The sequence below is a fragment of the Sprattus sprattus genome (genome assembly GCF_963457725.1).
Source record: "Sprattus sprattus genome assembly, chromosome: 2".
NCBI classification, from domain to species: domain Eukaryota; kingdom Metazoa; phylum Chordata; class Actinopteri; order Clupeiformes; family Clupeidae; genus Sprattus; species Sprattus sprattus.
Genome location: NC_137921.1, coordinates 46,645,886 through 46,659,358, shown reverse-complemented (window position 1 = coordinate 46,659,358; position 13,473 = coordinate 46,645,886).

Sequence of the window (13,473 nt, the reverse complement as noted above, 5' to 3'; positions counted from 1 at the left end):
CTAAATCCTCTCCCGCCCTGGGGTCCTGCTTGCAGATCAGCAGAAATGGCCCCCAGTCCCTGGCATGACCCTCCATGCAGCCCCCTCTGGGGTGGGCCATGAAACGTGGAAAGGAAGGGAGAGAGAGAGAGGGGAGGATAAAGGTTAAGGAGAGACTTTGTTGCTTCTGATGAACGCCCCCTCCCTCCCACTTCTGCCCTGACTTTGCCTCATTCTCATCTTTTCTTTCTCTCTCTCTCTCCAGCCCTCTCTCCAGCGCTCCTCCACTGGACTGCAATCAATAGAAACAGAGGCCATTAAGGCAGCTCTTACCCTTCTTTCTCTTATAATTACAACCCCCCGGATTAAATGAGCACCAGCTAGCCCGATGCTATTTGTGCTAATTAGCTCGAAATGTGAGCTGTCAACAAGCAAATAAATAAATAAACTGCTCCCTACCATCCCCACCCCCTGCCACTCTCCAACGCAACAACAAGCACCTTCCCTTGGTCACTGAAATGCATTAACATCTTTCCTCCCTCTTTCGCTCTCTCCCTCACTCATCACCTCCCTCTCTCTGTCCTCTCGGTCTCACTCACCCCTTTCTTTCTCAACGATTCTTTGCTCTCTCTGTGTGTGTCTCTTTTTTCTCCCTCCTCTCCCTCGGCAACTCATGTCAAATCTAGGTCCCTCAGAACAAAATCTTAATAATTAACTGGCAAATTTTAACATGATTGCTTGTGACACACCTACTCTGGTAATTATTGCTTTGAGGCCATTTGCTAATGAAATTAATGCATTCGTTGCCCTAACAAATTAGCATAACTCATGCAAATGGCCCACATTTTAGAACCCCTTGCAAAAAAAAACAGGCTGGCACATACACGCAGAGACACACAAACGCATGCACACACACACACACACACACACACACACACACACACACACACACACACACACACACACACACACACACACACACACACACACACACACACACACACACACACACACACATTTACAGACATGCTGTGCACACATTTACAGACATGTTGTGCACACTCACACACACACACACACACACACACACACACACACACACACACACACACACACACACACACACACACACACACACACACACACACACACACACACCAATATTTACAGATATGCTGTGAACACACACACACACATATACACAAGAAAAAGCAGCATCAACAAAATGCTGTCAAATGAAAAGGGGCCATCATTGAATGGGAAATTGCATTAACTGAATTGCAGAGGAGTTTTTCCAAGGCCATAATGGCTAAAGGCTCTTAATTTTAACCACCGGTGAGCACGGCGTAATGTATTGGCAAACGATAGCAGCTTAGGAGCGAATGATTATCATTATCATCATTACAGTCACTGCGGATCTGCAAGAGCATCTTTCTCAGAGCAAATATTAAATAGCAGCCATAATACAGACATTAAAATGTTATTACACTGATGCATTAAAGTGATCTGCATGCATATCAATATGGGGGGGGGCTGAGGCTGAGACTGTCTCTCAAATGACAGTACATCTGCTTGCTGTGCTCTCTCACACACACACTCTTACACACACACACACGCACAGGCAGACACTGGATTGCATGCCGGCACATGTACACACATTTATAATCAAACAGCTGACCACTCTTCAGTCTCCACAAAGACCCCATATGAAATGTGTGACCTCACCCCCATGCCAGTGACCCTTCTTCTTAGAAAGCCATTTACACAATGAAGAGCTATTTTAATATTTCATAGTAATGCCCGTCCCTCAAGGGGCAAAAGAGGTGATTGGTGCCTGCGTGCGTGTGTGCGTGCGTGTGTGTGTCTGTGTGTGTGTGTGTGTGTGTGTGTTTGTGTAATTTTAGACATATTAATACAATGGTTGAGCTGTGATGAGGTGGAGTTGACATCTGTCTTTTATGTTTTTAAAAAGTAAAGTGATGTTTACCACCGCGAGAGAGGGAGGGAAAGTTTCTCTTTCAGCCTCCCTGGCCTTTCTCAGCTGCCTCAAGGGGCAAACTGGTAAGAAAAACTGAAAATGTCTCCCATTTAAAGAGTATTGGGTTGCATGGCCAGGTCGGGAGGGATGGTCTGCGAGCCATTACGGCAACTTCTGGAATTGAGGCCGAACTGAAAGTCTCGCACCCATGAAATTGGACTACCCACCCAGCCCCCACCCCAATCACCCACTTCAAAAACAACCCAAATGCCTGTTTTCATCCTAAAAATCATGTCACATCCGACTAATGTCACAGGACAACACCCTGATAGGCAGGTATTAGAGAGCTAAAGAGCATACACAGTTTAGCATCCAAGCCATCAATAACTGGCTAACGCACGTAAGGCTGAGCTGTCAGATTTGAGTCATCATTTTACATCTCTGTAATCAGACACTGCCCTCAATACTCAAATCTGGCCAGGAATGCATATCACAGCCTAGATGGAAGAATAATCTATTGGATTGCTCTTTTCCGCTTATTGTGTATGTGTTTTTGTGTTTTCCCAAGCCATATTTTAATATGTGTGGATCTAAAAATGATTTGTATATTTATATATTTACAACTGATATGTTTTTATAATTTTGATTGATGGGACTGAGCACATTGCACCTGGCTTCTAAAACTATTTTTTTTCAGACTGCATTTTATTTCTGGCATATTTAGGAAAAAAAGGTTAGGTAACTCAGTCCACATGTTACAGCAACTAGATAGGATAAAGGGAAAGGGGGATGAGTATTCAAATTAGGACAAATGGATGGTGGTGCGTGTGTTTGTCTATATTTGTGTGTGTGTGTGTGTCCATGTGTGTGTGTATGTATGTTTGAGAGTGCGTGGAGATAAATGTAAATCAACTAACTCTCTGATCTGATAATGGCTGTGCCAATGATCAGCTTGACAAAAGACAGCTAAAGACTTTAGGGAGCCCTCCTGCAGAGCTGATCCAATGGGGACTCCCCAGCGCCCTTTGCAAAAGGACAGCCGATTTTGGGCAGCTGAGGGATGCTTGGTACAGGCAAGGTCACTCAGGTCACAAGCACAGGTCAGCCTGATACAGCACTGAATCCAGCTCAATGCAGGCCGGCTTCAGCCCTCATCGGCTAAATGACTGCAGGGAGAGAATCGAGAAGAGCCCGCGGGAGACACAGCCATGGAGGAAACTCGGGAAGACCAGACAGGAGCAACACTAATACAGATGCCTGTATGGATGTCCACGCTGGTATTTCTGAACACACACAGCCGCCTTCAAATAACCACATCTTGAAGAGCAACAATTGAAAAGGAAACGGCATAGAATAGAAATGAAACAATTAAGTCAACTTAAGCAAAACATCATGCAGAATCCAAACCTATGCAGTGGGGGTTTGCTCTGGCATGACCCGAGAAATCCCACCCAGCATCAGTCCCTCATAGCCAGCACCACGTCCGCCTCCGCCTGCCGCTCTTGTTTATGTTTCCTCATGTTCAAATTTATGGCTCCAATAAATTTGGTTTCCACGTTCCCTTGGTGTAATGTCAGCCAGTGGCACCTCTGTGAATGCGGTGCCCAGCATCAGGGAAGCGCTCCCCCCAGAGTGGTGTAATGGAGGCCAGGCTGTGGCCAGGCTGTGGACAGGCAGCAGCGAGACAGGCCTCTGACCTACCTCTGTGATGCCACGCCGGGCCTCCTTACTCCCCACAAATGAGTTGAGGTAGCGGGAGACGTGGAGGAGAACACGGAAGTTTGGGCGGTGGAAAAGGCCTTGTGGTGGCGCGAGTTACTGGGGGTGGGGTGGTAAATTTGTGCTTGCAGGATGAATACGGATCAGGACATTACGCGCATGGCAGATTGAGACATTATGAACATGGCGTGCCAGGCCAAATATTGTGATACTCTTCTTCCCTCTCCCTTAACTGATTTTTGTAGTTACACACACACGGAAAGTACATCACCAACATGAGAAATTTCCAATCAGAGGAGAAAGATGGGGTCTTTGTGTGTGCTGGTTCTTTCTGTGTGTGTGTGTGTGTGTGTGTATGTGTGTGTGTGTGTGTTTGTGTGTGTGTGTGTGTGTGTGTGTGTGTGTGTGTGTGTGTGTGTGTGTGTGTGTGTTGTATACCCCCAGCCTGCCTCAACACACACACAACAAAGGGTTTTCACTGAATGTGGTGATCTCATTGAAGAATGTGTGCAGTTATATGAACAGGAACTTACCTCTGCTCTGCAAACACTGCACCTTAATTGATCCTCACTGCCAACACCCTGCATAAAACCAAAAACAAAGGTTCTATTAGAGATGACCACACACAGACGGAATTAACACACGCATAAACTGGCCAACATGTTCATTCTAAAGTTGTTGGTATCTAAAAGTAGATCTAGAAACCTACCGCTTTATACAGATACCAGCGTTTTCATGTGGTAATTTAGCAGATGTGTCTCCCAAGGACAGTGACGCATATATTGTTTTGAGTGTAAGCACTCCAATGGGGAATAAATACCCTGACCATTGGTGTAACGGTCCCATGCTAAAGCAATGGAGCTATAGGCGGAACGCAATTAGCAGCACTCATTTGTCAGACATCCCTGCTGATTTTCATGCTCTGTCCATGACGCTGGAACAGCCATTTGAAAGCTCAACTTAAAGCCTTCGAGACCTTCCCTCATGTATGAAAAAAAGTCATATTTTGAGCAATTACAGGCCGGCGTTTTTTAATGTGCCATGGTCAGGATGGTGGATGTTGTGGTGTGTCTGTGTGTGTGTCTGTGTGTGTGTGTGGGGGGGGGGGGGGGTGGGGGGGTGGCAGGGGGTGGTGTGGAGAGAGAGAAGGAGAGAGAGAAAAGCAGCCAGTGGAAATACAATTGGCCCAATCCTTCGCTTATATGCATGACATGTGGGAGCACCCATTTTGATAGATGTTAATGGCATATAATTATAGAACAGTGCTATTAAGCAATGTGATTTTACAAGAGCGCCATGGCCCCCGGCAGTGTGGCCTGATTGTTGTAAGTGTTTGGCTAATGAATGGAAAGCATGTCTGTTTTCAATGATGAGAATTATCAACCCATGAGGGCCAGATCGAGGGAGTGGGCAAGGGAGAGAGAGAGAGAGAGAAAGAGAGAGAAGGAAAATGGCATCAAAACCTAAGCCACTTAGAGAGAACACCATTCTACATAAAGACTACTTTTGAACACGGTCCAGCATGGCCCTACTAAAAGAAAGACACTAATATTATACCGTACACAGGAGCAAGGTGTACTTTATCTGCCGTCCAACACAATATAACTCATTAAAGCTTAAACAAGTTCCTAGCACAAAATACATCTAGTATGCACACGTTAGAATATAAGCGCAGGCATCTGCTGTGTAAACATATAAGAGACGTTACAAAACATCAGGGATTTTTTTTGCGGTTGCACTTGACAAGGAAAAAAGAGAGGAACTCTGACCTCAAGCAGATGCAGGGTTTAATGCTAGACTCCGGTTTCTTCTCGTGCACATAAATTTGCTGAGATTGTGTTGTGATGAAAGAAAACTACATTGGCACCACTTCCAGAAACCAAATATATGACTCCTGTGTGTGGTTCTGTGTCCGTAGGGTGTTCTTAGCTCAGGGGGTGGTGCCGACAAATGTTATTTTATCCAAAGTATTAAACCATTTTATCTTAACAAGCATGTCTTTTGAAATCTTCAAAAAATTTAATTTTTGCCAAGTCCACATCCCAGCATTCTGTGATTAAAAAACGGCTAAATTTAGTTAGTTGTTAGAATGTTAAAGACTCCCCCTTGCATCTGGCCAACCATAATCGTACCCATTTTTTGCTGCTGCAACTTTGAGGTTTATTTCATATGGATTGGATTACACATTTTGGAAAGCGTATTATTTTTCACATAAGATCATTTCCATTAGCTGCAATAGACTGAAACCATATGGCGGCTTTTCTTTTTTTTCATGCCAAAATGGAAAACATATTCATATGCTTGTATATGGAGCGAGTGATTGCAGTGGTTTGACATGGGCTTCTCCTTTCTTTTTTGAGGAGTGAGTGGGAGGGGGCATGCTATAACACACGCTTTTGACCTTGCTCTGTAGTTTCTCAAAGAAACCTCCCAATTCCCTGTCCGTCCTCCCCCTGTCCTGTCCTGTCCTGGCCACCCCAACCCCGCCTTCTTCTTAAAAGCAACGTTGAGAATCACCAGGCTCTCACTGGTGCTTTGCTGGTGCCCAATGTCGGAACCAGCCCTTTAGACACACACACATACACACCCAGAGAATGTTGCTTTCTCTGACGCCCTTGTACCTCGCCGGGGGCACGGGCCCTCTAGGAGCAATGCGTCTGGTAATGAGGGTCAAAGGTCAGGAAGCATTGGTGCCTGCAGGCGGTGGGATCTCCCAGGCTCACTCAGTCACTGACTCTGGACCTATATTTAAATCAGGCCTTCGGGCCTCTCTCGCGCGTTTTTCCGCTTTTTTTCCAAAGGGCCATCTCTTAACTAGTTCCTGGTTGCTAATTAGTTTTGTGCCAAGCTATTTGTCTCCCGGAGAGCAGATGGGAAACTGGAGAAGAGAGAGGGAGAGAGAGAAAGAGAGAGAGATACAAAAAGAGGAGGGGATGAAGACAAAAAGGACGAAAGCATTAAGGCAGGATTTTAAAAAAAGCAAGAAAAAAAAGAAGGTTGGGACAATGCACATATGTTGTGTTTTGCGTTGTCATCAGCGCGAATAACCTCAGGACAAGTTGTTACAACACAAAGCAGGGGCAAGTGAAGTACACATTAGCAAATAAATACAGGCAAAAACAAGTGGTATTGTTTATATTTAGGTATGTTTAGCAACTAGATTGTGACCATTCTCCAACCAAGTAGATTTTTTTCTTCTTCTCTTATTTGTTCTCCTCCCTCAGCGGTCTGAGCTGCTTTTAAGAGTAGTAACGGTGCATGCTATCGCTCTCTGAAGCTCATCGCAGAGCACTCAGGAGTCCAATCATTATTGGATTACACTTTCTGGCTTCATAAAATGCGGTTAAGAGGCACTTTCGACGTATGCGCATGACCTGCTTTTTCAGGGAGATGGCTATCAGACGAGAAGTGACAGGTCAATCACCGATTTTTGCGCTGTCAGAGGCCTCTCCTCCTCAGCACTTTAGAGAGGAGGGGGGAAATGGCATGTGTGGACACACACACACACACACACACACACACACACACACACACACACACACAGACACACAGTGTTTCTGTGCTGTGATGTGTGCAGTATTACATCTCCAAATGGTATGAGTGTGTATGAGTGTGTGCGGGTGAGGGAGAGGGAGGAGAGAGAGAGAGAGAGAGAGAGAGAGAGAGAGAGAGAGAGAGAGAGAGAAGGGAGACAGAGAGAGAGAGTAGAGGAAAGTAACCGCGCACTTAAAAGAGGAGGCCTAACACTGACAGCTGTGTAAGCCAAATGAGACAGCTTTATCATGCTCTTTCAGGCCACTTGTGGACTACTCACACACCCTTATGAATGTATGGAGAAGAGCCCACAGTGAGGAGTCCACTCTACTGCCAACATTAAGCATATCAGCAGAACATCACACCGTCAACCATCAACTGTGCTCCACTCCAATCATCAACCCGGCAATGAAAGTGAAGAGGCAAAGCCATATGTTTTAAGGCAGAGCATTTGCTAGGAGAGCAATAACACATTAGTCGGGTCTTGTTTCTTTTTTAGCAGAGATGAATGGAATAAAAAAAGAATCCTCATTTCTTTTCTTTTTTTTTTGATAAAGCTGACAAAGGAATGAGACGTAGAAAGCTCAAAAGGGCCCGTTGCGGCCTGGGTAATTGGCTTCTCGCTCTGTTTCTAAACCAAGGAGGGAGACATGTCAACAGCCGTCGTCACCTCTGAAAAAGTCTCCTTTTGATCACCATAATCTCACTGAGGATTTTGAGGTTTTTCTATTTTGGAATTCTTTGAGAGTGATGGCGGAGGACCATCACTTTGGTGTCAATTTCGTCTCCAACAACAAAACAACCAACAGGCAACTGTCATGGCTCTCTCAGTGTGTGTGTGTGTGTGTGTGTGTGTGTGTGTGTGTGTGTGTGTGTGTGTGTGTGTGTGTGTGTGTGTGTTTGTGTGTGGCAAGCAGTAAGCAAGGCAGCATGCTGGGAGACTGAGTTTATGGGGTAGCCACAGCACAGACAAGAGTTTCTGCTCTCGTAAAACACCCAAAAGGGAAAAAAGGGTCTCTCAAACCATTAAATGCTACCCACATTACTTGAAAACAATGGCTGCCAAAGATTTTTTGAGTTTGGTCTCCATGTCGAAAAGGTTGCACTGAGAAGCCACATAGGTTTTGTGGTTTGTGCCACAGAGGAAGCCTGTTTGTAAAGGCACTAGTGTCTCTTTAATTAAAAACCAAAGTGATGTTTGTGTGGGGTCAGGAGTGCTTAATCATTGTGATCAGGCTATTGATGGCTGCGCCACCATGATGCACATCAGTGGGAGAATATTCATCATAGTGCCAGCCACCTAATAGGGCCTTGGACCCCCTCCCACCCCTACCCCACTCTTCCCTTCACCTCCTGTACTGATGACGTCAGGCCTTGAAATAGATCAGGATGTGGGTAGACAAGGCTGACACTAATCAGAAACACATTCTCTGCGATTGCCGAGAAGAAAAAAAACGACTTGTACTGATCTATGGTTATAATGTCCCTGATTCCTGAAAATGCAGATATTGTATGTTGCAAACATATAAACAGATGGCTGCTCCTGGTATATCAGACACAGCATGTATGTGGTTTGTTTTCTAAAATGTGTAGAATGAAGTGTCTGAAGTAAAAGTGTCGAAAAAAAAAACATCTTAGAATCAATATTTAGGTGGAAATACAAAATTGCCACAAATGTACTGAAGCCATTCACAACCCCCCTTAGTTATACAGCTCATGACTGACAACTGTTGTTATGTATTTTAACAGGAGCTGTTTGTTGTTGGCGGTTACCTTGCTAACCCAGGCGAGCAGGCAGCTGTGATGGGCCTGAAGAGTCTTACAGTCACAGAAGGTCCTGAGGGGTTCAGAAGCCTCCCCATCCCGACAGATGAAACACTCACGCCCGTCTGAAAGGGATAAGGCACAGGCCACCAGATTAGCGCTGCGCATCATCTACACTTTATGGAAGTTATGGACGGGATGAGATGAGATTTGAAGAAGTACAGCAAATATTGACCATGCAGTGTCTTTACATACATAACTCTGATAGACATCTGATCTGACATTCTCTGTGATACTTCAGTCTGAGCTCCGCCTGAAAAACAGTGATGATAAGCTAATCAAAAGGTTCTATTTGTACGATGAGGGCATAATCTATTGGAAACATCAGCCGCTCTCTGGGTTTGTTTTGATATCCTATATCATGACAGTAAATGCCAGCAAGACTAGAGAAGTTCTTGTCACCCAAACCACATTAAGCTTAAGTTGACAAATAAATGATAGACAGGATAGCTTGAGGCATAGGTTATGCAAGAAATATGGGTTCACAATGATCTAGCTAGCATTTGTGTTTTCCTTTTCGTCTTAGAATGCTTGAAAGTTCTTTGGTTTCACGTGTTCAAGCAGGATGTTGTCATTCCTTTATCAACCTAGGTGTGCATTATACTGTATAGGCTACATTATATTTGCATTTGTGACATGTTATTGAAACATATGACGGTAAGTTTTGAATTTGTCTGGTAAAATAAAGTCTTTCGGGACATCGGCAAGAAGAAATCCTAGCAAAAACCCTAACCCAAAGTTACACAGCAAAGCATCTAATCACCAGCACTAGCTGCATAAACAGACTGAAGGGAACCGAAATGAGCAGAATCTTGCCAAGCAGATGTGTGATTTGGGCTTTTCCTTGTGTCTCATCCCACAAAGGAACTGATTGACCTGACAGTGTTTCCTCCTGATTTTGAATACCTTAATTTGCAACTGATTGAAAATGTATCTTAACGTTCAACAGCAGACCTACAAGTCCACATCAGAGAACTGCTGTGTGTGACGGAACTAGCTCATGACAATTTGCCAAATGTTAAATGGTGTCTGGCTATTTGAAATATTACAGTGTATATACAGAAATTAACAACCACAGCTATAATATATGAACAAACTCCCAAACACTGCACTAACACCATTTCTATTAAAGAGTTAACGGTAGGCAAAATGACAAATGACTCAGACATTAGCCATGCGTCGGGCAATTATTTGATTATGGTGCATGGAGTGGGGAGTGGTGGGTGTAAATCTTTGAAGCCTTTCTCCCTTGCGCAAGCTACTTATTACCTTGTCAATTTGTCATTTTGTCACACCTAACAGCAATTGACGGGATCTGTTTTTGTCAAGACATTAATGCATGCGTTGCTCATTTGAGGTTGCTGCCAAACAAGAGAAATGGGAAGCACTGCACAGACATAACGTGACGTAAACAAGAGGCAAATTAACCAGCTATGCAAGGGCAAAAAATGAGCAATTACATCAGGCTGTAACCGGCCGCTAATGGACACTTAATCAACCATTAACACCTATGTGCTTGGAAATGGAAGGGGGGGGGGGGGGGGTTATAGTGTTTGTAAATTTTGTTTTATTAATATGCATATATGCGAATATTATGTGCGAATATTATGACCCCCAAAATGAATCCACCCCTGTCTGGGGCAATATAAATAACCCATATAAAGCATCCATCCTCACAAGTGGGATATTTCAGCTTCCCCTAATCAATCATGAGACCACTTCTCTCCTCTCTTTCTGTAAGAAGCCATTCTTAGTGTTACTGCTACTTCACTTTTGTGCACATAGATTACTGTATAATACTCTGAACTATGTTTTTAGTGACTTCACTTATTGTAAATGTTGATAACATTAAATAAATACAACATGGCACTGGCATTATTAGAGCTTCGAAGGATGGGTTCTATATATTGCCTACTAGACATTACTGAAAGTTTGTAATTTCAAAACAAAACTCTTTTCAAAAACCATCCTCAGAATATATAGACACATACAGAAAAATAAATATACACATAGACCACACGACCACACACACACACACACACACACACACACACACACACACACACACACACAGTTAGACACATATACATGCTTACTACAGATGCACTTAGTCCACTACACTCTACCCTAAGTACACAGTCACATTACCAAACATTATAATGCCTTCCATAATGCGTGTCTTTATCAGTGTGGAAGGGACTGGTGGGAGGGGGAGTGAGGTTGAGGATACCATATGGTCATAATCACACACCATTAGAAGACAATCCATTGAGGGATTGAACAGCAAGTAAGATTATTAGGGCTTCCAGCCTGGGAGGGCATTGAGCCAATTAAATCAGGGTGGGGGGGGGGGGGATCCAGCCCACTCACAGGCCTTCACGGGGGGGGGGGGGGCAACATCTGCTCCTCCCAGGTTGCCTCCCATCAGACTATGTCTACTGTGGGCCTCACTGGTTGGTGTGTGGGAGCAAGTCATTATATGTGTGTGTGTATGTGTGTGTGTATAAATATATATATACGCACAGGAGTTTTGAAGGGCAGTTGCTCTGATCGCAAATTTTGCCAATATCATTTTAAACTCTCACTAACAGCTGCTGCCACGCCCCTGTCATCTGATCGCAAATTTTGCCAATATCATTTTAAACTCTCAGTAACCGCCGCTGCCACGCCCCTGTCATCTGATCGCAAATTTTGCCAATATCATTTTATTCTCTCACTAACCGTTGCTGCCACGCCCCAGTCCCCTGATCGCAAATATATATTTCCTTCGGAGAGGCAACTTCAGTTGAGGAGGGCAAACGGGAAGTTGCCCGATTAACCTTAGCCCACTCCTGTGCACGTCCCTGTATATACGTATATAAAATATAAAAACATCCTAAGGAAAGTATAGTTGATGGTGAAGCAAAGTATTCTTTCACAGGTTGTGTAAATGTATGTAAGAGCATGTGATGTCAGTCAAAGGTGCCATGGGGAAGTGAGATTACTTCAATCACACAGAAGGTATTATCAGCAGGTGTCTTAACCTAATGTGTATGACTACAATTGAACATCACTTGTGAGCATGCGTGTCTGCTTCAGACGACGTAGGAATTCATCTGTGAACAGACACATACATGCGCATGGGTGAATATAGGTGAATGTGTAAAAGGATGTTTCCCTTTGCTTGTGTTCGACTACGTGGCTGTGTGTGTGCATGTGTGAATGCGTGCCTGCGCACGTGCCCGGCGCTACACGACCGAGGCAGTGTGGAGTCGACTCAAGCTGCGCAGTAATGAGGAGCTTCACACGCACATCCCGTGACTGAGAGATGACCCTTCCTCTCCCTCTTCTTCCTCCTCTTCTCTCTCTCTCTCTCTCCTTTCCCTCCTGTCCTTCGCTCTCCCCCTCTAATCAGATCCCCGTTCATTTCACAAGGTGTTTATTTAATGCTACTGTGACTGAAGCTTTTCTTAATTATGTTAAATACTGTCAGTCCCTATCAGCCTCTGTGTTAAGCCAGCACAGGTCCACTCATTACCCCCATCAGCGAGTACGCCCACACACACACAAATGAAACACGGCCAACAAAACACCCACACAGTAACTAAACATACACACATGCGTACACGCACGCTCACACACACACACACACCGTCATTCACACTCTCACAGACGTTAATGAACACATAGGTGCTAATGAGCACAAGCACATAAGTGCTAATGAATAGACTCACATGCATGGTAATTGTGCATACACACGAGCATGCTTTAAATATACAAATCCTGCAATAAAAACTCGCACACACTGGCACAAGCTGAATCTAGGGTTCCGCATCCACTGGTAATGAATCGCATTCTGTCTCACCTGCCTATTGTCTAGGCCGCAGTGCACAGCGGTGGGGGAAAGTGCTTTCGGGGGGAAGTTATGAGAAGGTCCTTTGATCTGCGTATGTCAGGAAGACAATCTGAGAATCCTTTCACATACATGAACAAACGCATTTGCAGACATGGCTTTGATTCCAACGTGCACGGGTAACCACACGGAAGTTGGCACAAACAACGAATTGCGAATATAAGCATACACGCAATTTAATCATCTGAATCATTCGTTCAAGCTCGAGGTTTGCCAACACAGGCCTCCAAGGCCTTGTTCTCTCACTATCAAACAACAATTAATAAGGTGGATCTGCAAATTCAACGTTGCTGCGATTGATTTGACCTGCTGATACCACTCACTGTCTTGGAAAGCATAAGGCATCAGCTGGAGAGACTTGAAAGACACCAAAGGCTGAGACTTAAAGTCTATTGAGCATGGGGGACTCATTAATTCCAATGGGCGGGCCAGATATGTGGTATTGGGTGCTGTTTGCCAAGTGTAATAACCTGGAGACGTGTGATGCTTCCTGTACAACGCAGCTGTTGTGAAATTGTACAAATTTCTTTGTGAAGCAACTCACCTC